This window comes from Diadema setosum, chromosome 14 (genome assembly GCF_964275005.1).
Source record: "Diadema setosum chromosome 14, eeDiaSeto1, whole genome shotgun sequence".
NCBI lineage: Eukaryota > Metazoa > Echinodermata > Echinoidea > Diadematoida > Diadematidae > Diadema > Diadema setosum.
In genome coordinates, this window is record NC_092698.1 from 3,941,095 (window position 1) to 3,954,471 (window position 13,377).

Genomic DNA, 13,377 nt, shown 5'->3' on the forward strand with positions numbered 1-13,377 from the left:
CAGAAAGCGGAACAAGGTTCTTGAGGTTCCCACCCCCCCCCCCCAACGTCTTGTGACGTTTACATGATTATGATATTAAATTTTTACGACTTCCAATTTTGACTTGTCGACCAGCAACGAATAGGGAGAGAGTGAGAGACGGACAGACAGACGGACAGAACATGTAGAAAGATTGTATCCTTGCCAGAATTAGACGACTTTGTCGATTGCTTTGTAAGTTGATAAGGGAAGTTCATAAGTTTCGTTGTAGGACGTTAATAGAGCACTTAGTACCGGCACTCATGAAAGGTACAGAGGAATCATTAGTTTTATGAATTGAACTTGCCTGAATTTGTCATTTATTTCCATTAGAAAAAAAGTTGTATCAAAATACAAAACATATATAATACAATTATTGTATTATCCTTTTGTAAGAAATGCATAATTTAGAAGGATCATAATTTGTAACTTAACATGATTTGTCACCTGCCCGGTGTGGAGATTATTGGTGTACATGTGAAAAATTTGCCAGCAATTCACTTTATGTTTACGACGTACAAAATTGCTGTGAAAATGAAAAAAAAAAAAAAAAAAAAAGAGGAAGAAGAAAAGAAATTGCCATGAAATAAACAATGTGATTTATATAAAAACATATTAATGACTTTTATCGATTTTTTGTTAGTTTCCAAAGACTTAGTGATTGATACTTTTTATGGGGTTAGTGCTTTATTTGTTACATCACTGATTTATTTCATAGTCTCGGTTTTAATGAAATATTTACAATTGTTTGGGATTTTTCACATAATACAAGAACTGTTCATCTAGACTTGTTGGTTTACAAATTACAGCTGCACAGACGATCATGCAGTGTACCGCGCGCAGTGGACGATATTATACACAGTGGTCTATGAGACCGATGCCGATAGCACGTTACACAAGCTATCGATGAACATGCAATGTATATGACGTCGTACGCATGGTAAAGTGCACTAAACCATGAATATGTTGTCTCGATATAACACATTTTTCTCAGTATTATGAGAAGCGTCGCGTTTGGTCACATGAGGCTATGTAGACCAATCAGGGAACATTATATATATATATATATATATATATATATATATATATATATATATATATATATATATATATATATATATATATATATATATAAATATATATATATATATATAAGTTAAAACTACGCAACTTTGACGATGTCCTGAAAGTAAACTGCCAAGTTTTAATACCAAAATTTATTCAGTTTAGAGATTACTTTAAAATCAGTTTCATGTGTGTGTGTGTGTGTGTGTGTGTGTGTGTGTGTTGTAGTGTGTGTTTTTAATTCTCAGCATATCTGTTTTGCTTTGTTGAACAACAACAAAATACATACGTATATACCATTTGTATCTCGTCTGTCAGATCTGCAAGATCTGCAAGACATAACACGCATTCGATTCCCCCCCCCCCCCCTCCACTGGGAAATCTGCTTTTCAGTATAAGCTTTGCTCTTTTGCGGATTCCTGTGTGTTGTGCACATTCTTTTTTTTTTTCATATTATGAGGCAGATGAAAACTAGACATGTTTCTTTTTTATAGTTTATTGTAATAATTTTCTTGTTCACCAGAGTGCATATCCGTAGTAAACTTTAATATTGTATGTACAAATTAGTGCATTTTCTACATGCTTACTTCCTATAATTATTACTAGTTACCTTACTACATGTGGGATCTTTTACCTGCATGAGATGTGACCCTTTCACACACGGGAACTCAATTGCATGTCCTATCACAGTGACAGAGTGTTTTGAGTTTCACTAAAGAGGGGACGAAATGATTAAACACAACATTGCTCAGCTAGACTTGGGATTCGAACCCGGGTCATTTTGGTTGGGAGGCAGACGTGCTAACGATTGATCCAAACCAATTTATACTCAGTCACTTGCAAATAAAACGTAATTACAAATCTAATTAGAAATAAAACGAAATAGAACTCCCACATCCTGCTTAATTAGTTGCGATACTCTCTGACGAATTTGGACTATCGAGTGGAGTTGCTGTTAAAGGTGTAGATACATTCTTGAATTAACTGTCGGAGATATTATCAAAACACTTATTGTATCGATTTTTCTACACACAGGTGGGCGAGAATAATATCTATTTAACACTGTTTGCTTGCTGGCTTGTTTGTTTGTTTGGGGGTTTTCTATGGTGTTCTTGCTTTGATATACCTTTGTATGAAGATTCATGAAGAGGTAGGGATTTTAATAGTGCAAGGTATGCGTGACCAGTGCTAATGATAGCAGCACTCTCAAAACAAGCCATGGATGAGAATTATCGAGTCTTCCTTGTTTTATTCATTGAATACCTTGAATAGTCAAAATTATCTAACAAAGGGTTTGAAAATTAATCAAAACTGAACAATGCTATTGTCTATCAAGTGAGAACGATAAAAGTTTGCTTTCATCGCGTTCTTGTTTCGCAACATAAATTTTTATTTCAATGGTACATTGATACCGTCAACGATGTTCTTCCTGTTATTTCGTTGCCTGCTAATTCTTCCCTACAGTTGATTTGATATTGTTGTTAAAAATAGGGCACGTAGATTCAAAAGCAAAAGGGATATTATTATTGAGGAGAGATAAAAGATTAGTTTCAATAGCAGAGGAAATAATGGGGATATGAATATTAATATTTTAAGTGTATGGATGCGAGCGTGCATTTACACTCATAATGAAGATACTCCTACTAGGACTGGTATCGCCTTTCGCTTATCAAGGATGCGTCGTAGAGGGCGTATCAATAACTTTCACTCTCCCCAAGGTCCCTCAAGCCAGTAATAATTCTCCATAGACACACACATGTACATGATATGGCATAATTATATAAGTATATGCCGTATAACAAAGGAGGTTTTATACATGGAGTTCCAACTGGCTGTAATTATTCAAACAGTTGTCAGATTTCTATTGATGTACAAAAGAATTCCACTGTGCCTTTGATAATCGATGTTCGACGCCGCCGTCTTGCTGAGCAATCTGAAGATTTATTTTGAACGTTATCATAATGTTGGCCATATTTTGCCTATTTATTCATTAAATGAAATGAAATTTCACTTAATGATAAAGCATGTAAAACAAAAGTCAATTCCGTCCAGAAATTTGCACAAAAGTGTAAATCAGAGCTGTATCATGTGAAAATGTTTGAAACTGTACCATTCTGGAAAGCTGGTTTTATCACTTTTCGGCTTAATTTCCCCAATTATAAGTAATATGGAATAATCTTCAAGTATAATTCTTTATTGATAGATACAGTGTATATCCGATTAGTGCCCACATATGCCCAGTCGAGTATTTTTCAGCTTCATTTCAGCATTTTTTGCTCAATTTCTGGTCGCGAATCCTCGTGTCTGTACCACCTACCTTTTATTAAGAAGGGGTAGCGAAAAGTAATTACCATCACAAAAAACATATCTTCCTTTGAAAGTGGCTGGTGATTATGCAATAAGACGCTAGTCAATTGTCTTCCTATCTGTGAGGCAGCTCCAGTTTTAATAGCACATACTTAAAATATTTCTTAGTTGCGGCATCAAACATGAGATCAAAGGGAATAAAACTGTTGTTACTCCATGTATAAAACCTCCTTGGTATAACTATGTAAGTTCTTACACCTCCGGCCTGAAATTTAAAGGGAAGGGGGGGGGGGGTCTGCACATTTCTCCAAGTGAGGTTCGGTAAACTGCCTCAAATATAAAGGCATTATTCACCTTTTATATATATATATATGATACAAAAACCCAACATTTGTGCTTCAAAATAGTTCTAAAATGTGAGTTAGGGATAGTAACAACCACTGTAATAAAGTCAATCAGTATAATCAATGTTAAGTATTTTTATATAAACAAAATGTGAACTATTGTTATGATAAAATTGTTTCTAGAAAAGACCGTCTACAGTTATGATTTATTGAGAAAAAATAATCTCCTCATATTTTAGGCTTTTTAGCGCAATTTTTTATAATATTTATGGTTGGATGTTTTGTGATACACTGAACACTGATCACAAATACATCAAATGTGATAACTCGAACAATTTTCAATCACTGCTCCCAATGGTAAGCATTGCAAGGTACCTTAAAATTTGAATCAGTATATGTAATATGACATGATATCTAGACTCCTCTTCCTTGGTCTTCAATTTTTCTATGTTTTTCTTTTCTTTTTCTTTTTTTTTCTCTCTCTCTCTTTGTATGGATAAACAATGACACAGCTGGTTCTATTGTAAACACAATCTTGAAAGCAATCTTACGTACAATCTTTTTTGCTCTTATTTTTTTTTTTGATTGCACCAACTTTCTGCACCCCTCTTCCTTTCTCTATTTCCCCCTCTCTACACACTTCCCTTTCCTTTACTATGTTTTTTTTTTCATCCTCAAGTCTCCTTGATATTGGTGTTATTTTATGATGTAATTTTTTAAATATTTTATGTGATTTTTAATTATAAGTATTTGATTTATATGCTTTTCAACTTTTCAATATTCTGATATGAATTTCACTCTTTACTTTTACTTCTACGTCAGTTTTATGTAAGCTCACACTGTATAGTCTTCGGATTTTATCAGTGATGATAAAAGCCGAATTGATTACTTTTTTTTTAATGAGGAGGGGGCTGAATTAAAAACACAGCTTGCATGAGTTAGGTCCTGAGAATTAAATCACACAACAATTTTAGCTGTGGGGCGACAAAGCCTCGCATCTCAAGAGAGGAAGAAATCCTGGTTGACAAATTCATTGTAACAAAAGGTATCGCCTTTCCTTTGACATGCTGTGGTGGCTTTATTTTTGGGGGGTAAGACAGCTAGGATTTGAACAGTTCATTAACGAACTTATTATCTGATAATTAATTAAAAACAAGGTGATTTTCACCGAAATTTGAGATACAGGGTCTTGTCACCCTAACAAAATTATACCAAAATGTTTGAAAAAGAAAATAAACACTAAGTCTAATGTTCCGTTTATGAAAAGTCGCTGGAAGGAGAGGATAAGAAAAAGAAGGAATAAATGAGATGAAAGGGGAGAGTAGAGATGGAGAGAGGAAAGGATATCAAGCAAGAGGGTTGATAATAATTCAAACAGAATATCTTTGTAATAATCCACTCCTAGATTGTCTCTTAAAGTCAATCAAACAAGCTATTTCTTTTAAAGCTTGGGTCCAATGAATTCCTGAGCGGTTAGGCCCGGTGAATATAGAAAATAACAAACAAATAAACAACAGCATCAGAGTAGTTAATGTATGCAGACAACATTCTATTCATACATGAATACAATGAATGAGTGGGTTTGTGAGAGTTGACGTGTATCCCCGTCAATACGCTATTCTGATTAGCAAAGTCAAGCTGAGAATGCTGTAAAAATAAAAAAAATTAAAAAAAAAATTAAAAAAAAAATCCCAGCAGTGCGAATGCATTAATGCGTACTTTTGGAATGACTCCATAATAAATGATTTCCATAGCTTACCTATACAGCCATAATCTTAATTATCTTGGTTTAATAACGAAAACAGAATTGAGGCATCTTTTCGTGGCTTTACTGGGAAAAAATGATAGTAATAATAATTACAACATTACAACTATGATTATAGTTATGATGATGATGATTATGATAATAATGACGATAATAAAGATAATGATAGTAGTAATAATAATAATGATAATGATGATGATGATAATAATAATAATAATAATAATAATAATAATAATAATAATAATAATAATAGTAATAATAATAATAATAATAATAATAATGATAATAATAATAATGATAATAATACTACTACTGATAATAATAATAACAATATCAATAATAACAATAACAGTAAGTAATAACGTTGACAGTGAGCCGTCCAATATGTTTTGTTTGATAGATACTTTATTTTCTGCAAATCAATATACATAAGTTACATAATCATGAAGATGCAGGAAGTATACAAAGTAAATTCAACGCAGAGTCGTTTGACTTGCATAAACCACGATACATATAAGTACATAATCATGAACATGTAGGAAATATATAAAATAAATTTAACACAGTCTTTTGACTTGCATTAACAACGATATGAAAGAAATATAATATACAATATGCATGTCTATGCAGCAGTGATAAGAATAACATTTATAGTTAAGAAACGATTATGCAGAGGGCCGCCATTATAAGCATTGCATGAAAAGATGGCCGGCCCGAGGAAAAGATAAGGATGTACTAGATTCGTAACGATATAAATTCTGCTGCGAAGGTAGCAGGGGAAAATAAACTCTAGTGCGTGATGGTGGTGGTGGTGAATGTGTGTGCAGGTGCTTGAAGGTGCACAATGGCAGATAGGCTGGAATTTAGAATAATAAAATTGGTTTACTGAAAGAGGGGACGATATGCGTTGTTGCTATCGGGAGACCAACATTAATTGTATAATTTGTTTGTTTTCAGTTCGTATTTGAAGTATACTGTAATAAAATGCACTTCTTTAAGTTTGCTTTAAATGAAAACAAGGAGGCACACTGTTTTAACTCCTCAGGAAGAGTGTTCCATGTATCCGGACCTTGATGTCTAATTGACTTTTGAGCAAGTAAAAGCTTCGGATTGCTTAAATGAAAATCATGGGAACGACGGGTAGGGTATAAGTGAATATGGTCATTGGTTACTAGGGTATTATGAAAAAAATGGTAATAAATTTCGAGTGTGTTTATACATAAATATGGCAGTTAGGTATAGATGTATATCATGGGCCTTCAAAGTTTTTAGGCGATAAAATATGGGATCAGTGTGAGCCAAAAAATTTGAATGTGTGCATATACGAAGAGCCTTTTTCTGGAGAAGAAAAATTGTGTTCAATTTTGTTTTGCTACTGTTGCCCCATACAATATTACAGTACATTACATATGGTAAAAATAAAGTGCTGTATAACATAATTAAAGTATGATCATTAATTAAATATTTTATTCTTCTTAAAACACCAGTTGCTTTAGATATTGCTGTTGTAATATTCTGAACATGAGTATTCCAAGATAGATTGCTATCTAGGGTCACTCCTAGGAACTTGGTTGAATGTTTCTCAGCAATGTTTATATCATCAATAAAAATACTTTGAGGAAGGGTGGGTTGGGATTGCAACGTATGAAAGTGTATACAACACACCACCTGTGCGAGGCCACCGTATATATATCCATATTCTTGATATCATTTGATTACAATTAAAACCAGGTGTATCTTATGGTTGCTTTAAGCAGTGCCTGATTGAATTTCATTTTTAGAAAGAATAGAGTTGCTTCTTACTGGCACAATATACGATAAGTTATCAATGGAGAGGAGAACTAATTATTAGAGGGGCGAATCTGCTTGTTAGCACGCCTCTACCAATTGATTACATAGAAACTGACATTTTAGAGGAAACTAGGGAAGCACGTGCGGATGAGTCCATAATGAATTGTCTCCGCTATAAATGGGATTCAAGTTTCTATGGGCATTTCTCCAGTCCTCAACTCTAAATGGCCTATTACGCTGACCAGGTGGTGAAAGTAAAAGCGCCATCTTCCGGTGGCGCATGGTCAGTTCGTATTCCTCAAAAGGAACGCCACTATTTCTTAGCTGGAGACTTCATGGGCTGCAATCCTTCGCTGCAAGGCAGAATTCCTTTCCCTTCCTATCAGATTCACGATTAACACTAAGGCACTCAAAGGCTTGTAATCAGGGCAAAATGTAGACATGATTACCTTTTTGAAAGTGAAGACAGATAAAAAAGGAAAACTTTAAATCCAGGGCCAATATCTTAAGCTCAAATCTACTCTACCAACTCAAAATACAATCTCAATTATGCAGGCGTTTAAAACACAGACGACAACAGTTTACTATCAATAAATTGATCGTGAAGTACGGAATGAATACTTATGCTTAAATGCCAGATCTCAGGGTAAATGACAACAGAAACAAAACACACATGATTCATTTGGGTAACGAACGGTACCACGGTTTGATCATCTAACTCAAAATCAGTTCATTTGTCGTTGAACTATATACCGATATAGCAGAATGCAACATTCTTTTGACATAAAAGAGAAAGCGTACACCGTATCCATAAGATTTAAGAGGACAAATGGATGGAGAGGTTAACGTGACCTTACCGGACGAATTAAGTTCAGGTTTGTGCTCGAATTAAGAGAGGTATAAACGAGACTTTGATCTTGTATGAAATATGTGCAGAGTTTATTTTTGTCTCGTTATAATTAGAATTACAAAGAGATTCAACCAAGAAATCACAATGGTTACTTATCTTGTTTAAAAAAAAAAGATAAGAAATTTGAAACAATCATTATTTTTGTAAATCGGTCATTATGATTATCATTATTATGTCATGATGATGATGGCGATGATGATATCAATGATCAATTATGATATCAATCAATATTTTATGATTTCTGGCGTAGTTGCATAAGAAGTTGCAGCAGTATTGCTATGTTCAAGGTAAACTTCAACAATGAGATGCAGTTATTCGTATCGTCAAGTTATCGATCAATCTATCAATCAACGTATGCACCCTGGGTGCGCACTTAAGGGTTATCCATATGTGTGCGTGTGTCTGTCTGTCTGTCTTTCCCACACGTGTGTGTGTGTGTGTGTGTGTGTGTGTGTGTGTGTGTGTGTGTGTGTGTGTATGTGTGTGTGTGTGAGTCCAGAATTCAGCAAAGCGGAAAAGCGCAGTGGAGAGCCCATGAATAAAAACATGCAATTGTTTTGGCTGGACGATACCATCTCGGGCCCCACCAAGACGTCGCTTTGCAAAGATTTGAATTAAACATTTGTCTGGGGACAAGGTAAATGAATGGCGTCCGTTGCTGTACTCTCCATAAGTCTTCCACTCACCTCTTTTCCAAGTCACACCCTACCCAGCCCCCTCCCGTTTCTCTCTTTCTTTTTCTAGATCCATATTTCTCGGTTCGTTTCTCAACCTTACTCATTATCTCCGTGGTTTTCTTTCTCCATCTTTCCTCACCCTTCTCTCTCTCTCTCTCTCCCTCTCCCCTTCTCTCTGAATCTCTTTTATATTGTACAAAAGAAACAAACAAATCTCATTTTCTCTCCATGGCGGTGCTCCTGTCCCCCGGGGATTCCCCTTACAAAATGTCCGATCGATCATCCTATACCTACCCCCACCGCCCCCTGTCTAGCTCCTCGTGGCGCGCCAAGACGAAATCTGCCCCATTTCCCATTCCACAGATTATACTATCTTCGATTTGCGAAATATGCATATCTTACGCATTTTTATCTATTTCATTTTTTTGGGGGGTGCTCGTGTGATACAGATTCAAATTTTGGAGTAGGTCGCCCAGTGTCAAAAAAAAAGAAAAAGAAAAGAAAACCCACGCAAACGCATAGAAAATAAATGAAAAAAAAAGAAAAGAAAAAGAGAGCGGACGAGATGGCGAGAAATCGGCAGCCAGGTGGCGCTCATGGCTTATGCAGTTAAATACGAAAGTATTCAACATGACCGTTTAACTAGCAATGGCGATGATACCAACAACAACGATGATAATTGTAATATATAGGCCTATATATATCTTAATACTTGTATATTCACAAGATGATCCTTGTCTCAACCCCAGGAGTTTGTGCTTCAGTGTGACCAGGGCCGAATTTGTCATTATGTTATCGCTAAGTCTCCCATAAGGTAATACACTCGATCTTACTCTATATGTGTATGTGTTCTGTATATCTTCAGTTGAATAAACATAGATTTGTTTATTGATAACGGTCTCTTCCACCTGCATACTTAAAGATCTGTCATGAAATATCATGTATTACTCACATGATTATATATTTTTACTGAGAACTCTTCTTTATATTTTCATGACTTGTGAATATGTTTGATATTGTCATACTCATTTTTCTTTTATACAAGTGGATAAATGAAACTTACTGAAACTTATGCTGAACTTTAAAAAAAGAATCATTAACAATAACAAGGACAACAACAACAGATAAAAAAGTATACTTTCAATTATAGCCTCGTGATCTAAGCTTTGGATAGTTGACAGTTCGATCTTCCGGCACTGTGTCAAGTGGTGAGACGGAATCATACTGGGTGACTTTAATTGCTCTCTTAGGTGACAGCTAGGACACTGCGTTTGTGGTGACAGTTCAATCAAAGTTTTGCAGCCACTTAATAGCCAGGTGCTTTGTCAGGGTAGCTGTTCAGTTTCACGTTGCAAATCAAGACAGCTTTGTACTGCATAGAGGATTATGTTAGTGGTATCTGCAAGTGATGAGGCACTTTCCTTATTCAATTATGAATTTGGAAATTCACAAATTTATCAGGTAGACACGAATGTGAAAAAAAAAAATATATGTGTGTGTGTGTGTTTGTGAGAGAGGGAGAGAGAGAGAGAGGGGGGGGGGGGGAGAAGGAAAGCTGTATTTTTGAAAATATACACACGAAATACAATTGCCATAAGTACGAACGAGGTTTTTACAACGGTTAAAGCAAACAAACTGAATTTCTCAATGTGTGAATTCAAGCGACTGACCTCAGGTATCGCCGTAAACGAAGAAAAGACATTAAGGAACATTACAAGCTTCAAATGGTGCTCAAATTTGAGTTTGAAAAGTCCATCAAGAGCGCGTCCTTCCGGCCGGTTCCCCGCCCCTGACTTAAAAGAAATGACTTACGCTTCTCGATCTTTGAGTGTGCGTCGCCATGAAATACGGGGAAACAGAATTAATTCACCACCGCTGGCCCTAATTCCACCAAGGAATATTAAAATTCCCCTCCTCCCCGAACCATTCGTTCCATAGTCTTATCATCTACTGCTTATACATGCATTCACGTTTTATACAGCTGATCAGCAGAGGTGTTTAGCAGAGATTTTGTTTCTTCTCTGAAGCCGCTGGCAGGCTGCCCGACAAAATAAATTGAAAATCATTTTTCAGTCGAATCTAACAACGCCAATTTGAAGTGAAAACTTAAAAATGCCCAAAGGAAGCTATGGCTGTGAAGAGGAAGGAAAGGAGATGCAGAGAGAATAAAAAAGAAAAGAAAAGAAGGACAAGATGGGGAAGAAGAAGAAGAAGAAGAAGAAGAAGAAATATGAAGAAAAGAGGGGAATGTTACATGTCGTGCGATCCCCGTCTTGTAATTACCCAGTTTGCATTGCCCGAGGATGGGGTGCTCTGCGCTGATCGTCCAAACGGTGATTAAGCGAAAGATGTCGCCCGCCTTCTGTACGGGGGATATCTCCTTTGGTTCAGGAGATGTCAGCGACGGTGTATCGTCGGCAGCAAAACAAGCAGACCGTGTAGCAGTCTTGATGTTGCCACCAGGCAGCGGAGTTCACATTCTTCTTCTTCCTCTTTTTTTTTTCTTCTTGCAAGTGGCTAACTAACTCGAAACATCATCATGCCGAATGAGATGAGGAATGGGGGCTTTCCAGACGAACATTTTCATTTGCTTTGTTTAACTTGGTGGTTGTTCCACTCAAGTTCCCCTCAAGGGCCACAACTGTTCCGTCGAGCTCATCATAATATTTGGACAAACCGAGGAGGCATCACGCGAACGTATGTGTGGCAATATGGACATTAATTTCATTTTTCTATCTCGTATGGCTCTTTTAACATTCACGACTACACACATACATGTAGAGACTTGGGATTTGGGAACATTCTTATGATGCATACCATTAATGAACAAAAGGACATACACCCCCATCTTCTTTTTTTTTCTCCATTGAAATAAACCGATTTCAAGCATATCGACCTATTTTCTTTTTATTTGAAACCTAGATTCTGTGTTTTGGGAGGAGTATCCCATAGCAGTAGATTTCATCAGTAAAAACGGAAAGTCCAGATTTCCTGTTACTGAGTATATCAAAGGAAACAACAAAGGTCCTCATGCATATAAGAAGTCCCGCAGACTAAATCTAAACATACATCTGGGCATATAATCATTCGGTCTGAGAGAGACGAGTTCCAATTTGGCAGAATGAAACAAGAAATTGAAAAAAAAAAGATAATTAATCAAACCTTATTACTGTGAACCATTAGCATTCTATATTCAGCACATCCAACTCATATTTAGGTCCAGTTCAAGCAATGTATGTACGCTCGAGGAGAATTGAGTCTGAATACTGTACTCCTCTCAGTGGGAATGACGATTGTAATGAAAATTATATCTATTCGGGGATACGTATTCCTTGGAATGTATTTTCTAAACCAGACACTCGTCTTTTACATGTACTAAGACTTCAACATTTGACTGAGAGAACAATCGACTATATTTGGGTTCACGCTTAGACAATGATGTCTCAAGTTCAAATGATCTATTTCGTGTGGATGGGACAATATTGGATATGTTTAGAAATTGGTTTGTTGGTGTATGTTCCGGGTGACTCGTTATAGGAGGACTCGTGTCAATGCCAAGTCCCCTTAACGACCTGACAGCGATGGTTTGACTGGATTGTTATGCACAAATTAAATAAATAAACAAACAAACAGTTTATAGGTGTTGCAATAAATTCAAACATAGACAATCATAATGTATGAACTTCATGAAAACACACACACAGACACTCAAACACACACAAGCACACACACACACACGTACACATAGAAATACAACGAACAATAAAATGACAGCTGTTAAAAAGTGGTTTAAGCAGGTTGATATTTCAATGCCTTTCTACTATTCTTATCTTTGCTTACTTATCCATTAATTCTAGGGTACATACGAGCACAACAGCAGAATAAAATCAAGTTATACTTGGCATATCGCTCGTGCGTTTGAAATATCGTTCGTGTGTTTAAAGAACTAATTTCCCATGCGCAATGGAAAAGTTGAATATGTTTTCAAACCGTCTTACCAAACACTCGCTATGCAATCACAAGTATAGGAGCGCGCATATGGAATGCGCTTCATAAATGCTGAAGTCTGCACCACTACCATCAGGCCAGACCATGTAAATCATTGTATAATAAACAGAAATCAAACTGCTCTATATAATTGATATAATAGATCACTTCCTGTCACATGTACAAAGAGAATGAATTTCATTTTTATTCAAATCATTTGATGAACAAGATGGACAAGAATGGTCTCTCCTGCCAATGATCCCCAACAACTCCGTTGAACTACATGTACGATAGTGATATAATAATTTGGTGTACACGACCCACCAGAATGCACGTCTTCCATTCCAAGTCTTGTTTTGTCCAAATAACCCCAGTAGTGAGAGGGTATTAAAAAGTTATTTTGGGGATTTGCTCCTTCCGCCTGTCAAAATAACCTTCTCTCCACCAATTTTTCGAAAGACAGGAAGTTTTTGGTAAGAAATCCGCGCCTGCCAGACAGCCTGTTATTGTAAC